Raw genomic sequence first — 12,704 nt, 5'->3', positions numbered from 1 at the left:
AGGAGCAGTATTATAGTAAGTTATATTCTTGTACATAGGGGGCAGTATTATAGTAGTTCTATACTTGTATATAGGAGCAGTATTATAGTAGTTATATTCTTGTACATAGGGGACAGTATTATAGTAGTTATATTCTTGTATATAGGAGCAGTATTATAGTAGTTATATTCTTGTACATAGGAGAAGTATTATAGTAAGTTATATTCTTGTACATAGGGGCAGTATTATAGTAGTTCTATTCTTGTATATAGGAGCAGTATTATAGTAGTTATATTCTTGTACATAGGGGGCAGTATTATAGTAGTTCTATTCTTGTATATAGGAGCAGTATTATAGTAGTTATATTCTTGTACATAGGGGCAGTATTATAGTAGTTATATTCTTGTACATAGGGGGCAGTATTATAGTAGTTCTATTCTTGTATATAGGAGCAGTATTATAGTAGTTATATTCTTGTACATAGGAGCAGTATTATAGTAGTTATATTCTTGTATATAGGGAGCAGTATTATAGTAGATATATTCTTGTATATAGGGGGCAGTATTATAGTAGTTATATTCTTGTAGATAGGGGGCAGTATTATAGTAGTTATATTCTTGTACATAGGGGCAGTATTATAGTAGTTCTATTCTTGTATATAGGAGCAGTATTATAGTAGTTATATTCTTGTACATAGGGGGCAGTATTATAGTAGTTCTATTCTTGTATATAGGAGCAGTATTATAGTAGTTATATTCTTGTACATAGGGGCAGTATTATAGTAGTTATATTCTTGTACATAGGGGGCAGTATTATAGTAGTTCTATTCTTGTATATAGGAGCAGTATTATAGTAGTTATATTCTTGTACATAGGAGCAGTATTATAGTAGTTATATTCTTGTATATAGGGAGCAGTATTATAGTAGATATATTCTTGTATATAGGGGGCAGTATTATAGTAGTTATATTCTTGTAGATAGGGGGCAGTATTATAGTAGTTATATTCTTGTACATAGGGGCAGTATTATAGTAGTTATATTCTTGTATATAGGAGCAGTATTATAGTAGTTATATTCTTGTATATAGGGGCAGTATTATAGTAGTTATATTCTTGTATATAGAGGCAGCATTATAGTAGTTATATTCTTGTACATAGGGGCAGTATTATGTTAGTTATATTCTTGTATATAGGGGGCAGTAATATAGTAATTATATTCTTGTATATAGGGGGCAGTAGTATAGTAGTTATATTCTTGTATATAGGAGGCAGTATTATAGTAGTTATATTCTTTTACATAGGGGCAGTATTATAGCAGTTATATTCTTGTACATAGGAGGCAGTATTATAGTAGTTATATTCTTGTATATAGGGGGCAGTATTATAGTAGCTATATTCTTGTCCATAGGAGAGGATAGACGTGTGCTTGTGAGCTCCCTGCTAGGACTATGCATGGCTTCTGACCCAGGTGGAGGGGAGGGGTCCTGGGCTGATGATCCTGGGAAAGCCCAGAGTCTGGAGTTTGGCCTGCAGCATGGAGATGGTGGAGGTGATGATCTGGAAATGGTGGCTGGTGAGTCAACTGAATCTCATGATGTTGGTGAATTGTGCACAAAAATGACAAAGAAAAATATCTTTAAAATGGAAATGCAAGTTCGCAAATTGAGAAATTAACCAAGAGACTGATCCAAAGGAAAAGCTGATGAAGTGTGAGTGTCTGGATGTTTGCACACGTGAGCTGGTGATATTGAAGGAGAGATTGCAGAAAGAATCATGCACAGTACCCAAAATACGGGCAATGGAGAATAAAAGGGAGACCAGAGCCCAAACTTTGAAGAGAAAAAATATCATTGCAAAAAAAGACACTGACTATAATACTGTGTATAATATTGTGGCGCAGGGAAACCCTGGAAGATATGAGTGTGCGGCGGCTGGAGGATCACAACTCCCATCATGTGTGAGGTCTGTGCAATCAGTCAACAAAAATGCTGCTGCTGCTAAAGCTGCAGAGAAATGTGTGCCAGCTGACGAGGGATTAACTGCAGTAGACTCTATGTGCAGTACAGATGAAGTGAATGCGAGTGGCACTCCTGGGAGTGAGCAAGAAAGTGCCGCATATACTGACATTGTAAGTGAGACCTCGCTCAGCGCGGTGATTGACAGTCTGATATCTGATGAAACAGTGGCACAGGCTGAGGAGGACATTGCAGACCCTGTTCTGGAGGTTCAGCCGTCCGCAGTGTCAGTGAATGGAGCGCAGGTTACACAGCGAACAGGAGCAGACGCAGGAGGATCTGCAGTACAATCAGCTGAGGAGAGGTCCAGTCCTGACCCACCTGCTGACAGACCTCAGTACAGGAGACTGTTCTCCAGCGTCAAAAGACCGACTAACCCCACACCTCAGAGGAGGAACGCGGTCAGAATCAGGTACTCAGGACCAGAGGAAAACCTGCCCTCCAGACTCTATATTGGGAAAGTTTTGTTGAAGGAGTTTATGAAGTTTAAGGCTTCTGAGGTGTTCGCTCTGATCCACGTTCCCTCCAGCAGGACTTATGACATCAGTTTCAAGCTGCAATATAGTCTAGACTTATTCTGGAGTATTTATAATGATACAAAGGAGCACCCGATGTGGGAGAATCTACATGTCATCCAGCTGACTAAACCCCAGGTAGTCACCGCCACCGTCCTGTTCCAGTCTGAGGTGGTGGCTCTGGCAGATTTGCAGCACTGGTTTAGCAGATATTGTGAGGTGAAGAGATCACCAACAAAGATCTATGATGAGGAGGAGATCTGTAATGGAGGATATTCTGTCAAGATTCAGCTAGTTCAGGAGAATGGAGTGACCAGACATCTGCCGCACTCCTTCTACCTGGGCTCGGAGAGAGGCATATATTACTACCCTGGTCAACCGCGACTGTGCCATAGATGAGGGGGCAGACACCTGGCATTCAACTGTTCCCATATTAAGTGCTCACTATGTGGTCAGTTTGGGCATGTAAAGGACGATTGTACAGTACCTGTCATCTGTAACCTGTGCTTAGGACCTGGACATGCATTCCGGGAGTGTCCACATGCAGAACATAATAAGGAGGAGACCTTTAAAGGAGCCATGGAGGAAGACCAGGAGTATGTCTCCATATGTGTAGATGCAACCCCAGAACCTGGAAGCCCCAGCGATGATGTGAGCCGAAGTACCAGAGACCCTGCTCCAGAGACGAATGTCCCATCTGTGGATGCTGCACAAGTGTCACCAGCCACTGAAAATAGAGGTCATGCTAAAAGCGAAATATCCAGTCATTCTGTCACCAAAACATCTAAACATCTGCCCAACACCAGTAAGGAACCAGCTGATCCAGCCGCAGCGAACAGTAAAAAACCAGCTGGGCCAGCCGCAGCGACCAGTAAACAACCAGCTGATCCTGCCGCAGCGACCAGTAAGGAACCAGCTGATCCAGCCGCAGCGACCAGTAAAGAACTAGCTGATCCAGCCGCAGCGACCAGTAAGGAACCAGCTGATCCAGCCGCAGCGACCAGTAAGGAACCAGCTGATCCAGCCGGAGCGACCAGTAAAGAACCAGCTGATCCAGCCACAGCGACCAGTAAGGAACCAGCTGATCCAGCCGCAGCGACCAGTAAAGAACCAGCTGATCCAGCAGCAGCGACCAGTAAAAAACCAGCTGGGCCAGCCGCAGCGACCAGTAAGGAACCAGCTGATCCAGCCGCAGCTACCAGTATGGAACCAGCTGATCCAGCCGCAGCGACCAGTATGGATGAGGAGGGATTTCAGACGGTTAAAAGGAGAAGTAAAACAGATGATTCTTCTAGGAAAAAAATCACTGCTGCAAAGAAATCACCGGAGTCTCCCGGGCTGGCGATAACTGGGGGACATTACTGTGCGCTGGGAGAAGATGACCAGGAAGAAGAAGCAGAGATGGAGCAAGTCTCCTCACACATCCCAGACAACGAACTTCAGGATGAAGACTCTGACCCCCCAATGTCCACCAAAAGATGGGGTGTTACAGGACATAGCAGTGGAAGAAGGAAAAAAAGTAGGAAAGACATGTAACAAGGATGAGGCTGAAAATCACCTCCATCAATGTGAACAGAGTGAAGAATAGGAGCAGGCGGCAGGCGATATTCCAGCGTCTGTCTGACGACAAATCTGATATCATCTTTATACAAGAGACTTATCTGAAGAGCAATGCTCAGGTGTATGCAGCCAAGAGAGACTGGAGACATGGACCATCATTCTGGTCCTTTGGACTGGAACGAAATGATGGTGTAGGAATTCTATTTCATAACATGGACGTACAAGTGGAGAAAGTCCTGGAGATCTGCTCCGGCCGATGCCTGATGCTGGACTTTACCCCGGACACTGTACATTATAGAGTCATTAATATCTATGCCCAGCAAACCAGAAAAGAGAGGAGGGAATTATTCCAAAATATTAAGCCCTATGGTTTTACTTCTAAGGTCTTTATTTTGAGTGGTGACTTCAATAGCGTCTCCAGTAATGTGGATCGTTCCAGTAGTCACAAAAGATTGAGATATGATGAAAATTTTCTCAATAATCTAGTCCAGCAGGCTCATTTAGTGGACCCCTATGGTCTACATTGTAGTCATAAAGCTTACACTTATCATAAGGGAGGTAATGCAAGCAGAATAGACCGTGTGTACATTAAAAAAGAATTGAAGTGTTCTCAGTATAGGATAAGTCCTATAGAGTTCTCTGACCATTGTATGATGAGTATAACGCTGGATCTGGACGATGCTGTGGTCTATGGTAAGGGCTACTGGAAGGTAAATAGCTCTGCGCTCCAGGATCCACAGTTTAAAGAGTCCTTTATCACATTTTATAACGACCGGAGAACTACCCAGTGTATTTGCGATGATACAGCGGAGTGGTGGGAGGACATGAAAAGAGACATCAAGCAGTTTATTATAAGAGCTGCAAAGAGACAGAGTAATATGGAGTATATGAGGTATTCTGCACTGACACTGCTACTGAGCCGTCTATATAGTAAGATGAATAGTGGAGAGCAGGTAGACGGCGAGAGCGTCCGCCAGATAAAGCAGAAGATGAGACAGCTGCAGTATGATCGCCTCAAGTCTCTGAAGGCAGAAGGCCAGTTTGATAGTTGGGGGGTTCATACCCCAGATCCCTTCATTGCCTGTAAGAACCGGGTTAGTAAGAAACTTCTGGTGAGTCTATTAGATGAGAACGGGATGGAGCAATCAGAACAGAAAAAACTTCATAAAATCATTGGAAATTATTATGGAAAACTGTTTAAAGGGAGTCAGATTAGAGATGACGACATAAAAGCCTATCTGAAGAGTGTGACTCTGCCAAAACTAGATCCAGCGCAGGCAGATAGCATGGCAGAACCTATATCTGAGGAGGAGGTAAAGAGGAGCATTGACTCCTTAAAAACCAAGAAGAGTCCTGGTCTGGACGGCCTGACCAGCGAGTTTTATAAGGAGTTCAGGGATTTATTGGCCCCTGACCTGGTGCAGGTATATAATGATTGTCTCTCTGCTGGGAAACTTTTACAATCACAGTATAAATCTGTTCTAGTTCTCCTAGCAAAGAAGGGACATCTGAAAGATTTAAAAAATTGGCGTCCATTGTCCCTGCTGAACACGGATTATAAAATCCTGGCCAAGATCTTGTATTACAGACGTGTGGTGTGAAAGGCCGGACTATAGAGGACTCCTTGCTGCTGATGAGAGAATCCATGACTTATATTAAGCAGCATGAGGTGGGGACATATATAGTAGGCTTAGACCAGAGTAAGGCCTTTGATAGAGTCCATCATGATTTCCTGTATCAGGTGTTGTTGGAGTACGGCCTTCCTGCGCAGTTTGTACAATGGCTGCAGGTTCTGTATAAGGAGGCAGTTAGCCGGCCTCTGATTAATGGTCACTTGGCAGAAGCCTTCAGTATAAAGTCGGGTGTGCGGCAAGGCTGCCCTCTCAGCCCGTTATTATATGTGTTTAGTCTGGATCCATTTTTAAGGAAATTGCAGGATAATAAAAATTTTATGGGATTGAAATGTCATTTGCTGAATAAAGTAGAAGAGATAAAGATCTGCGCCTATGCGGATAATATGACGGTCATGTTGTCTTCTGCTGGTGACTGTGCAGCTCTACAGCAAGAGATAGCCAGGTTCTCCCAGGTGTCTAATTCTGCTGTGAATATGGAGAAGAGCGAGGTCTTGTGGTTGGGAAGTGACAGCGGTGTCTTCTCAGTGCCCTTCAGAACAGTTCAGGAGAAGATAAAGATTTTGGGAGTTGTGTTTGGAGCTGTGGATGAAGGGAAGGTGAACTGGGAGGAGAAGTTAGCGCTGTGTGAGCAGAAGGTGCTGAGCTGGAAGCACTGGTGGCTGACGTATCAGGAGAAGGTCCGCCTGGTGAAGAGCTTCCTCCTCCCGCTCTTTCTATATATCAGTCTGGTGTTTCCAGTACCGGATACTTTACTTCCCAGACTGACAAATGTTTTGTTCTGCTTCTTGTGGGGTAACAGGGTCAATGTAGTCAGGAGGAACATTGTCTATCTCCCTCATAAGGAAGGTGGTCTCTCCATGCCCTGCCCGGAGCTCTTCTTTAGTCTGATGTTTCTGATGAAGAATTTTTTATTTTGTAAGAATGCTGAGGTCAAGCCATGGGGCTGTTTGTTTAAGAGTCAGATCCAGCAGTTTGTGTCTGTGTGGTCAATAGGTGACCCCATAAAGAGGATCTCAGGGCGCATTAAGAATAACGTGTCTTGGTATGGAGTCAATATAATCAAGAAGATCATTAAATGGAAGATCTTGTATGATGATGTCAAGTTACTCCATAGGAAGGATTTGTACAAGAAGCTCCTTAGAAGTCAGTTCACTGTCCATATACAATTGAGGGAAGCCCCGAGCCTTGATATAAGGCAGGCTGCAAAAATTCTGGATGACCCTAGAAAAATAATTTGAATTTATACTGGAGGAATATTAATATATCATGCTTTGTTTAATATTTGTGATGTTATTAAGAGACAAGTTTTGTTCTATATTTGTCATGAGTGTTTTGTAAATATATTGTAATATTTTGTTGCAAGTTTTTAAATAAAAAAGATCATTATAGTAGCTATATTCCTGTATATAGGGGACAGTATTATAGTAGTTATATTCCTGTATATAGGAGCAGTATTATAGTAGTTATATTCTTGTATATAGGGGCTGTATTATAGTAGTTATATTCTTGTATGTAGGGGGCAGTATTATAGTAGTTATATTCTTGTATATAGGGGCAGTATTATAGTAGTTATATTCTTGTATATAGGAGTAGTATTATAGTAAATATATTCTTGTATATAGGGGCAGTATTATAGTAGTTATATTCTTGTATATAGGAGCAGTATTATAGTAGTTATATTCTTGTATATAGGGGCAGTATTATAGTAGTTATATTCTTGTATATAGGGGCAGTATTATAGTAGTTATATTCTTGTATATAGGGGACAGTATTATAGTAGTTTTATTCTTGTATATAGGGGGCAGTATTATAGTAGTTATATTCTTGTACATAGGGGCAGTATTATAGTAGTTATATTCTTGTATATAGGGGCAGTATTATAGTAGTTATATTCTTGTATATAGGAGCAGTATTATAGTAGTTATATTCTTGTACATAGGGGGCAGTATTATAGTAGTTATATTCTTGTACATAGGAGGCAGTATTATAGTAGTTATATTCTTGTATATAGGAGGCAGTATTAGAGTAGTTATATTCTTATATATAGGAGCAGTATTATAGTAGTTATATTCTTGTATATAGGGGCAGTATTATAGTAGTTATATTTTTGTATATAGGGGCAGTATTATAGTAATTATATTCGTGTATATAGAGGCAGTATTATAGTAGTTATATTCTTGTATATAGGGGGCAGTATTATAGTAGTTATATTCTTGTATATAGGGGGCAGTAATATAGTAGTTATATTCTTGTATATAGGAGGCAGTATTATAGTAGTTATATTCTTGTATATAGGGGCAGTATTATAGTAGTTATATTCTTGTATATAGGAGCAGTATTATAGTAGTTATATTCTTGTATATAGGGGGCAGTATTATAGTAGTTCTATTCTTGTATATAGGGGCAGTATTATAGTAGTTATATTCTTGTATATAGGGGCAATATTATAGTACTTATATTCTTGTATATAGGGGGCAGTATTATAGTAGTTATATTCTTGTATATAGGAAGCAGTATTATAGTAGTTATACTCTTGTATATAGGGGCAGTATTATAGTAGTTATATTCTTGTATATAGGGGCAATATTATAGTACTTATATTCTTGTATATAGGAGGTAGTATTATAGTAGTTATATTCTTGTATATAGGGGGCAGTATTATAGTAGTTATATTCTTGTACATAGGGGACAGTATTATAGTGGTTATATTCTTGTAGATAGGGGGCAGTATTATAGTAGTTATATTCTTGTACATAGGGGGCAGTATTATAGTAGTTATATTCTTGTATATAGTGGCAGTATTAGAGTAGTTATATTCTTGCATATAGGAGACAGTATTATAGTAGATATATTCTTGTATATAGGGGACAGTATTATAGTAGTTATATTCTTGCATATAGGGGGAAGTATTAAAGTAGTTATATTCTTGTATATAGTGAGCAGTATTATAGTAGTTATATTCTTGCATATAGGGGGCAGTATTATAGTAGTTATATTCTTGTACATAGGGGGCAGTATTATAGTAGTTATATTCTTGTACATAGGGGGCAGTATTATAGTAGTTATATTCTTGTCCATAGGAGAGGATAGACGTGTGCTTGTGAGCTCCCTGTTAGGACTATGCATGGCTTCTGACCCAGGTGGAGGGGAGGGGTCCTGGGCTGATGATCCTGGGAAAGCCCAGAGTCTGGAGTTTGGCCTGCAGCATGGAGATGGTGGAGGTGATGATCTGGAAATGGTGGCTGGTGAGTCAACTGAATCTCATGATGTTGGTGAATTGTGCACAAAAATGACAAAGAAAAATATCTTTAAAATGGAAATGCAAGTTTGCAAATTGAGAACTGAAATTAACCAAGATACTGATCCAAAGGCAAAGCTGATGAAATGTGAGTGCCTGGATGTTTGCACACGTGAGACCAGAGCCCAAACTGTGAAGAGAAAAAATATCATTGCAAAAAAAGACACTGACTATAAGACTGTGTATAATATTGTGGAGCAGGGAAACCCTGGAAGATATGAGTGTGCAGTGGCTGGAGGTTCACAACTCCCATCATGTGTGGGGTCTGTGCAATCAGTCAACAAAAATACTGCTAAAGCTGCAGAGAAATGTGTGTCAGCTGACGAGGGGTTAACTGCAGTAGTCTCTATGTGCAGTACTGATGAAGTGAATGCGAGTGGCACTCCTGGGAGTGAGCAAGAAAGTGCCTCATGTCCGGATATTATAAGTGAGACCTCGCTCAGCGCGGTGATTGACAGTCTGATATCTGATGAACCAGCGGCACAGGCTGAGGCGGACATTGCAGACCCTGTTCTGGAGGTTCAGCCATCCGCAGTGTCAGTGAATGGAGTGCAGGTTACACAGCGATCAGGAGCAGACACAGGAGGATCTGCAGTACAATCAGCTGAGGAGAGGTCCAGTCCTGAGCCACCTGCTGACAGACCTCAGTACAGGAGACTGTTCTCCAGCGTCACAAGACCGACTAACCCCACACCTCAGAGGAGGAACGCGGTCAGAATCAGGTACTCAGGACCAGAGGAAAACCTCCCCTCCAGACTCTACATTGGGAAAGTTTTGTTGAAGGAGTTTATGAAGTTTAAAGCTTCTGAGGTGTTCGCTCTGATCCACGTTCCCTTCAGCAGGAATTATGACATCAGTTTCAAGCTGCAATATAGTCTAGACTTGTTCTGGAGTATTTATAATGATACAAAGTAGCACGCGATGTGGGAGCATCTACATGTCATCCAGCTGACTAAACCCCAGGTAGTCACCGCCGCCGTCCTGTTCCAGTCTGAGGTGGTGGCTCTGGCAGATTTGCAGCATTGGTTGAGCAGATATTGTGAGGTGAAGAGACTGCCAACAAAGATCTATGATGAGGAGGAGATCTGGAATGGAGGATATTCTGTCAAGATTCAGCTGGTTCAGGAGAATGGAGTGACCAGACATCTGCCGCACTCCTTCTACCTGGGCTCGGAGAGAGGCATATGTTACTACCATGGTCAACCGCGACTGTGCCATAGATGTGGGGGCAGACACCTGGCATTCAACTGTTCCCGTATTAAGTGCTCACTATGTGGTCAGTTTGGGCATGTGAAGGACGATTGTACAGGACCTGTCATCTGTAACCTGTGTTTAGGACCTGGACATACATTCCGGGAGTGTCCACATGCAGAGCATAATAAGGAGGAGACCTTTAAAGAAGCCATGGAGGAAGACCAGGAGGATGTCTCCATATGTGTAGATACAACCCCAGAACCTGGAAGTTCCAACGATGATGTGAGCCAAAGTACCAGAGATCGTGCTCCAGAGACGAATGTCCCATCTGTGGATGCTGCACAAGTGTCACCAGCCACTGAAAATAGAGGTCATGCTAAAAGTAAAATATCCAGTCACTCTGTCACCAAAACATCTAAACATCTGCCCAACATCAGTAAAGAACCAGCTGATCCAGCCGCAGTGACCAGTAAGGAACCAGCTGATCCAGCCGCAGCGGCCAGTAAAAAACCAGCTGATCTAGCTGCAGCGGCCAGTAAAAACCAGCTGATCCAGCCGCAGCGACCAGTATGGATGAGGAGGGATTTCAGACGGTTAAAAGGAGAAGTAAAACAGATGATTCTTCTAGGAAACAAATCACTGCTGCAAAGAAATCACCGGAGTCTCCAGTGCTGGCGATAACTGGGGGACGTTACTGTGCGCTGGGAGAAGATGACCAGGAAGAAGAAGCAGAGATGGAGCAAGTCTCCTCACACATCCCAGACAACGAACCTCAGGATGAAGACGCTGACCCCCCAATGTCCACCAAAAGATGGGGTGTTACAGGCCATAGCAGTGGAAGAAGGAAAAAAAGTAGGAAAGACATGTAACCAGGATGAGGCTGAAAATCACCTCCATCAATTTGAACAGTGTGAAGAATAGGAGCAGGCGGCAGGCGATATTCCAGCGTCTGTCTGACGACAAAACCAATGTCCTCTTTATACAAGAGACTTATCTACAGAGTAATGTCCCTGCAGTCACCACATCTAGTGGGACAGTGAAACTCTCAGTTGCTGTATGGAAACTTCTAGCCTAAACTCAGTTTATATCATAGAGGCTTACTATATGTCATAAATGTGGTGACCATGTACCATCTGTGGTGTGCGCGATGCTGCCCGGTCACCAATAAAGAAGAACTCTCCTGTAATACTGTCTAGAATAATATCATGAAAAATAGTTGAAACAATCTATACTGGCGCAATATTCATGTATTATAGTTTGTTTAATGATTGAGATGTTATTAAGAGACATACGTTTATTTTCTTTATCTGTTATGAGTGTATTGCAAAGGTATTGTAATAATTTGTTGCAAGTTTTCAAATAAAAAAGATAATTATAATAGTTATATTATTGTATATAGGAGCAGTATTATAGTAGTTATATTCTTGTATATAGGGAGCAGTATTATAGTAGTTATATTCTTGCATATAGGGGGCAGTATTATAGTAGTTATATTTTTGTATATAAGGAGCAGTATTATAGTAGTTATATTCTTGCATATAGGGGGCAGTATTATAGTAGTTATATTCTTGTATATAGGGAGCAGTATTATAGTAGTTATATTCTTGCATATAGGGGGCAGTATTATAGTAGTTATATTATTGTACATAGGGGGCAGTATTATAGTAGTTATATTCTTGTATATAGGAGGCAGTATTATAGTAGTTATATTCTTGTATATAGGAGCACTATTATAGTAGTTATATTCTTGTATATAGGGGCAGTATTATAGTAGTTATATTCTTGTATATAGGGGCAGTATTATAGTAATTATATTCGTGTATATAGGGGCAGTATTATAGTAGTTCTATTCTTGTATATAGGGGGCAGTATTATAGTAGTTCTATTCTTGTATATAGGGGGCAGTAATATAGTAGTTCTATTCTTATATATAGGGGCAATATTATAGTACTTATATTCTTGTATATAGGGGGCAGTATTATAGTAGTTATATTTTTGTATATAGGAAGCAGTATTATAGTAGTTATACTCTTGTATATAGGGGCAGTATTATAGTAGTTATATTCTTGTATATAGGGGGCAGTATTATAGTAGTTATATTCTTGTATATAGGGGCAATATTATAGTACTTATATTCTTGTATATAGGGGGCAGTATTATAGTAGTTATATTCTTGTACATAGGGGACAGTATTATAGTGGTCATATTCTTGTAGATAGGGGGCAGTATTATAGTAGTTATATTCTTGTACATAGGGGGCAGTATTATAGTAGTTATATTCTTGTATATAGTGGCAGTATTATAGTAGTTATATTCTTGTATATAGGAGGCAGTATTATAGTAGTTATATTCTTGTATATAGGGGACAGTATTATAGTAGTTATATTCTTGCATATAGGGGGCAGTATTATAGTAGTTATATTCTTGTATATAGGGAGCAGTATTATAGTAGTTATATTCTTGCATATAGGGGGCAGTATTATAGTAGTTATATTCTTGTACATAGGGGG

The sequence above is a fragment of the Rhinoderma darwinii genome, chromosome 3 (assembly GCF_050947455.1).
Source record: "Rhinoderma darwinii isolate aRhiDar2 chromosome 3, aRhiDar2.hap1, whole genome shotgun sequence".
Taxonomy (NCBI): Eukaryota; Metazoa; Chordata; class Amphibia; order Anura; family Rhinodermatidae; genus Rhinoderma; species Rhinoderma darwinii.
This window is presented reverse-complemented; position numbering follows the sequence as displayed.